The sequence below is a fragment of the Rhagoletis zephyria genome, unplaced genomic scaffold (assembly GCF_001687245.7).
Source record: "Rhagoletis zephyria isolate East Lansing unplaced genomic scaffold, Rhagoletis_zephyria_1.1 Rzeph_scaffold_03825, whole genome shotgun sequence".
In the NCBI taxonomy this organism is placed as follows: domain Eukaryota; kingdom Metazoa; phylum Arthropoda; class Insecta; order Diptera; family Tephritidae; genus Rhagoletis; species Rhagoletis zephyria.
This window is the reverse complement of record NW_016160908.1, coordinates 51542-57789: the sequence shown is the minus strand read 5'-3', so window position 1 is coordinate 57789 and position 6248 is coordinate 51542. Positions and strand designations below refer to the sequence as shown.

Below are 6248 nucleotides of genomic sequence, written 5' to 3'. Positions count from 1 at the left end.
GTTTTATTGTATAATTCCACCATGCAATAAGGCAATCTAAACATGTTGGCATATTCTTGTGTTCAAATTTTTAATTTTGTTACACGTAGAAAAAGACTTAAGCGAGTAGATAATTGCGCTGCTAACAAATGTCTTGTTGGGCAACTCAAATGTATCCGTGCAGTGTTTTATTGTATAATTCCACCATGCAATAAGGCAATCTAAACATGTTGGCATATTCTTGTGTTCAAATTTTTAATTTTGTTACACGTAGAAAAAGACTTAAGCGAGAAAACGAGACTCTGTTAATGGATAACAAAAAGAAGGACATGGAACTAGCGGCACTCCAGCAAAAGTACGGTAAGCAGAAAAGGAAGCATGACTATGAGGTGGAACAGCTGAAAAAACGCTTGGATGAATACGAAAATATGTGTAAAAACATCGAGAGCAAACTGCTGACCATTTTCACGAAGGGTCAGGTTTCGAAACTGAAGCACGGCATTAGGAAACCTACTTGGAGCCAAGAAGACATCGCGAATTCCATCACGTTGTACGCCGCAAGTCCGAAAGCATTTAAACTAATGTACAAAAAAGGTTTTCCGCTACCTGGCGTTCGCATGCTACAAAGTTGGGCACAAAAAATCGACGTATCCAGAGGTTTAATAAAGCCGGTATTTAAATTATTAAATGCCTCCACGCAAATGGATACCATTCAAAAGGTGTGTGTTTTGAGTTTCGACGAGATGAAGGTCAGGCAGATTTACTGTTATGATACCTCGTCGGACTCAACACTGGAACCTGTCAGCTATGTGCAGGTAGCGATGCTCAGAGGTAGATATATCTTGCGATAAACATTTAATAAAATTTAAATTTTTACATTCATTTTATTCGTCAGGACTCGTATCTAAATGGAAACAGCCGGTATTTTACGACTTCGACTGCAAAATGACGAACGACGTGCTTTGTAATATATTACAAAAAACAAAAGATTGCGGGTACAACGTTGTGGCGGTTGTGTGCGACCTTGGCGGTACAAACAGGTCCCTGCTTAACGAGCTTGGAGTGCATGAAGAGAGGCCGTGGTAAGTTTAACAAATTATAAATTGATTTTTTGGTTTATTTCACATTTTGTAACACATTACGCCTTTACAGGTTTGTTTTTGACGAACAGCAAATTTTCACGTTTGCAGACGTTCCTCACATGCTTAAGCTACTGCGCAATCACTTCCTGGACCAAGGGTTTATGATAAAAGGCAAAGAAGTGAAGAAAGAAATAATTTTAGAGTTATTGTCATGTACCTCGAAGGATTTGACAATAACTCATAAAATTTCAGCAAACCACATCCACGTAGCTGGACCCCAAAGGCAAAAAGTGAAAACGCCTGCAAAATTGTTTTCACATACAGTGGCGCAGGCAATTACGAGGGCAGCAGGCTTGGGGCATTTAAGTAGCCACAACTGGAATGAGTGCTCTGAATTATTTAAATTGGTAAGATTTATACACATTTATATATTTACGTATATTTTAAACTGTATCACTTCAAATATACCATTTTAAGACTAACGATTGGTTTGACGTGATGAACGTCAGGGTTCCACACGCAGACCCAAGAACACGGTGTCACGCCTACGGTCTAGCAATTGATGAGCAGGTCAAAATATTAGACGCGATGACGGAAATGGTCAAAAATATGAGGGTGATAGGAAGACAAACTTTGCTACCATTTCAAAGAGGTAAATTCGTATATTTAGACACATACATAAAGTAAATAAAATACATATTAACATTTATACACACACACACACACATATATATATATAAACAAATATTGTGTAATATTTATGGACGCATATTTACTTGCAGGTATCATACAGTCGAACAATGCGCTCAAGATGTTATATGGAAGCGTTCAAAGCCGGTTCAATGTTAAATATATTTTAACATATCGCTGGAACCAGGATGTGCTGGAAAATTTCTTTGGAGTAATTCGAGCCAAGGGCGGTTTGCATGACCACCCGGACCAGCAAGAATTCAAATATCGTCTACGAGGATATTTACTTGGACGCAATGAAGGCGTGATATCGAATGCAGCAAATGTGGAAGAAGACGATACACCCGACTTAGAAATGTCGCAGCCCCCTCTTACAGGTAATGAAAATTTATTGTTAGCTAGAATAGAATACATTTTAATCTTTACTTGTATAGGTGCCATACTGAAAAACGTTGTTTCGGAAAAATGGCCTATCGATATAGAGCCACCAGAGTTTGAGGATCTAGAGTACGATGGTCTAGAAAATTTAGCTGGATACATATGCCACCGATTGCGAGACGATATCCCCAGCACCTCACTCAAAGGCGCAGATGATCCCTCCTACACATGGGTAAATCACTTAAGTGAAGGAGGATTATCTGTACCTAGCAGCAGTATGATGGAACATATAAGCAATCTAGAATCAGTATTCAGAGCAATGAACGAAGATGGTTTGCTCATTACGAATGATTTTGTAAAAAAACATATTGAGCAAGCTTCTAGTATAAATTGCGACATTAAAATAAAAAAAATATTTTTCAGGGCAAGAATGTTTTTAATGTTAAGAAAACTTAATAAAAAACTAATTGAAAACGCCCGCACAAAAAAAAGAAAATATACAAAAATACTGACCTAGATTTGCTTGTATTGGTCCAGAAAACTGAAACTGTCTGATGTCGCTTCATATTAATGTTCTTTTAATGTACAAGGTATAGTGTCTGACAAAATACCAATAATTTTTAAATCTAACGTTTCTTTAAAATTTTTCCTTTTTATCTTTTGCAGTTCGTAACGAGAACGGTTCTTCAGTTCATCCGCTTAACATAAAGGCCCTTTTCAGGGCCGCAAGTATTAAACAAAGAGATAAAAATTCTACTTATATCTGTGGTCATAAGCAATAGCCGCCTAAGTCGAGTACAGCCTCATGCATGCAATTGGCATACAATTCTTAAGTCGACTTAGACGGTTATTGTTTGCAACAAAACACATATCGCACACCATCTTCTGAAGTGGTACAACTCAAAAATCAGAAAAACATATTTGCATTCATATGGATTGATTTATGCGTAAAAATCTACGAAAATTTGTTTGAGTTGTGCCCTTTTTACAGATGGTGTGCGATATGCATACGACAATAGCAGAACTGATAACAATAACAATATACGTACATAAATAAGTTTTTTATTGCAATCTTCCAATTAAACCATTAAAAACATCATTTATAAATAACTTATGAAAAACTTTGTGCTTTTGTATTTTCCCAGATATGATCGCCGATAATAGAATGGATGGATGAGTCGTCGTTCATTATCTGTGCACAATTCTTGCTTGAAGGCATGTAAACATTGCGAATATTACCAAAAAAATAGCGAATGCAACGAAAACTTTTATCAGAATTATTTCAGAAAAACATACCTATTATTTAATAACTATTTCAAAACTTTAGAATAAAAATCGTCTACTACCAGATAAAAGCANCAGAAATATTTCAGAAAAACATACCTATTATTTAATAACTATTTCAAAATTTTAGAATAAAAATCTTATACTACCAGAAAAAAAGCAGTGTATCTTGTTTAGACAATTTTCGATAATGCCTTGGCGCGCCGATCGGTATTTTGGAAAAGTGCTCGTATGAGATGCTTAATTTCTTCTGCCTTATAGTTTGCTGTTAATATACCGGCAGCTTCACACCACTGTTCGGTGATTTCTTGCAACGAAGCATTCGGTATCATTTTCAATTGCTCAAGTTTCATCAAAGATTTAATATCTATCACCAGTGTTGCCGTTTTGATTACTTTTAACCAATTTTGGTTATTTCTTTCTTGCCTATGAAGTTGTTAAGATCTTTTCCGTTTTGGTTATTTTTCAATATATACTGTAGCTTTTAATTGACATAGGCCAGCTACACCTGTCGAGGTTGAGGAGAGTAGCAGCAGCAGTGAAACCAAGTACGAATATTTGGAATGCATGTATTAATATTACTTACATATGTATTATTTGTTTTATAATATACAGAATACATAATATACATGGTCGGCTAAAGACTACTTCAAATGAATACATACTTAGATAGTACATATATAAATACCTCTCATGTATGTACCACGTCATGTATGTACAATAAAAACGGATTTTGGTTGTTCTTTTTCCATGACTGCTTACTTTATTAATTTAAGTTAAGATTAATAATAATAATCTTATAGCAAGTAGGTTCAGNCGTAATAAATTTTGTATGAAAATATTATTTTTAAATACGAACATTTTTAAACGATAATCAAATATAAAGTATTCATTTTTAATATGCATTATTTCCCGCAGTGTATTTCATTGATTCTTACAAAAAAGTTGGAAACTGTGTACCTATGTACTTATTTAAAAACGTAATTTAGAGTCTGGTAATGTTTACGAAGATATTAACATTCATACATATGCATCTAATATGTAATATGTATTTACATATTACAGCCTTAGGTTAAGTTAGGTTAGGTTGGAGTGGCAGCCCCGCGCAGAGCGCGGAGCACACGTGCGCTGGAAAAGCCCGTTGTGATACCATTGGCCGAAGCCATTTGTTTCTTTCCCTTCCTTAGTAATTGAACCACCGAGTGCGTTTTATATAGCACAAAAAGTCGAGGACGTTCGCCGAGTTCAAATCGGCTAAACAATCTAGAAAGCACTTGTTGAAGAATCGGTTGCGCGTGTTGGCCAGGGCGGGACAATGGCAGAGATAGTGTTCAACGGTCTCCACCTCTTCCTCGTCTCTGCAACTGCGACAAAAATCATTGGTGGGGTATCCTAGCCTTTTTCCGTGTGTGCCCATCAAGCAGTGTCCGGTGATAACCCCGACTACTAATCTGAGAGAGGAGCGGTCCAGCCGGGTAAGAGCTATGGATCGCTTTACATCAATCTTTGGTCAAATTTGCCTGGTAGTATGGCAGCTGGTTTCCACAGCCCACCTGAAATTTACCTCCTCGACGACTTCCGCCTTTAGTACGTGTTTTCAGGAGGTTAGAGGTATACCCGCATTCTGAGCAGAATTGACTTCAGATATTTCCGTCCCTCTCCTTGCCAGCTCGTCGGCTAGGCAGTTGCCAGGAATGTCCCTATGTCCAGCAGGTTGAGAATCTTCCTGCATTCTATGGCTACTTTGGACGTTGTTCCGTTAGAATTGAGAGATTTGATAGCAGCCTGGCTGTCAGAATAGATAGCAATAGGCCGTCCTGGAGGGGCGGAGGTTATAACCCACCGTGCCGCCTCCATTATGGCGTTTAAGTCTGCTTGAAAAACACTACAATGGTCCGGTAAGCGAAAACTGAGGTTTAGCGCGACTTCGTCAGAGTAGATCCCGCTACCCACTCTTTTGTTTAGCTTGGAACCATCTGTATATATGGCCGTAGACCTTGGGTTCAGGTCTGTGGCCCCTTCCCATTCGTTCCTCTCTGGGATCCTTTTGGAGAATTCGTTGTCTAATAATAATATCCCAACGGTTTTTACCCTCCATTCCCGCCCATCCGCACGAGGGGCGCAGTCCGCATGACGTACGGAACCAATATTTTAAATTTTTGTGCCGAGTCACGATAGGCAGGAGTTTGTTAAGTGTCGAGATCTAAAACTGTTCAGCTACAGAACTAAATTCATCAGCTGATTTTATGTATTTATGTCAATAATTCACTTATTGAGAGAGGAGAGTATCGCTTTCTTAATGCTGAAAAGCGGATCTGATATATCAAACGTGCTGGAATGAGAGTTAAAATCCTGGCATAAGCAACGGAGTGGGTCGTGCAATTCAAAATTGGTTTTACAAGCTTTCAGAAATATGGGACAAAAGTGTCTTGATACGCGTGAGGGAACATTAAAGCTTACATCAGCCAGAAGAGACGGACTTGAAATTGAGCCTGTCAGTAATTTAACCATAAAAATTATACCAAGCATTTCCCTGCGACTGGCAAGTGTAGGAAGGTTAATAAGTTTTAAGCGACTCGTAAGCAGAGTAGAAGAGTGGTATAATCTATCTGTCGTAGATTATCCGGTAGAGTTTTAAGTACTTTTGTGTCTCTCCACGGCTGGATTGTATTTAATNGTTCGTCAGAGTAGATCCCGCTACCCACTCTTTTGTTAAGCTTGGAACCATCTGTATATATGGCCGTAGACCTTGGGTTCAGGTCTGTGGCCCCTTCCCATTCGTTCCTCTCTGGGATCCTTTTGGAGAATTCGTTGTCTAATAATAATATCCCAACG

The 6248-nt window shown here is 38.1% G+C and overlaps 1 pseudogene; it reads right to left on the bottom strand.

Annotated features, from left to right (window-relative positions):
* Positions 1-3488: 3488 nt before the first annotated feature.
* The window catches only part of LOC108369752 (centromere/kinetochore protein zw10-like), a 7136-nt pseudogene continuing 4376 nt past the window's right edge, over positions 3489-6248 (bottom strand).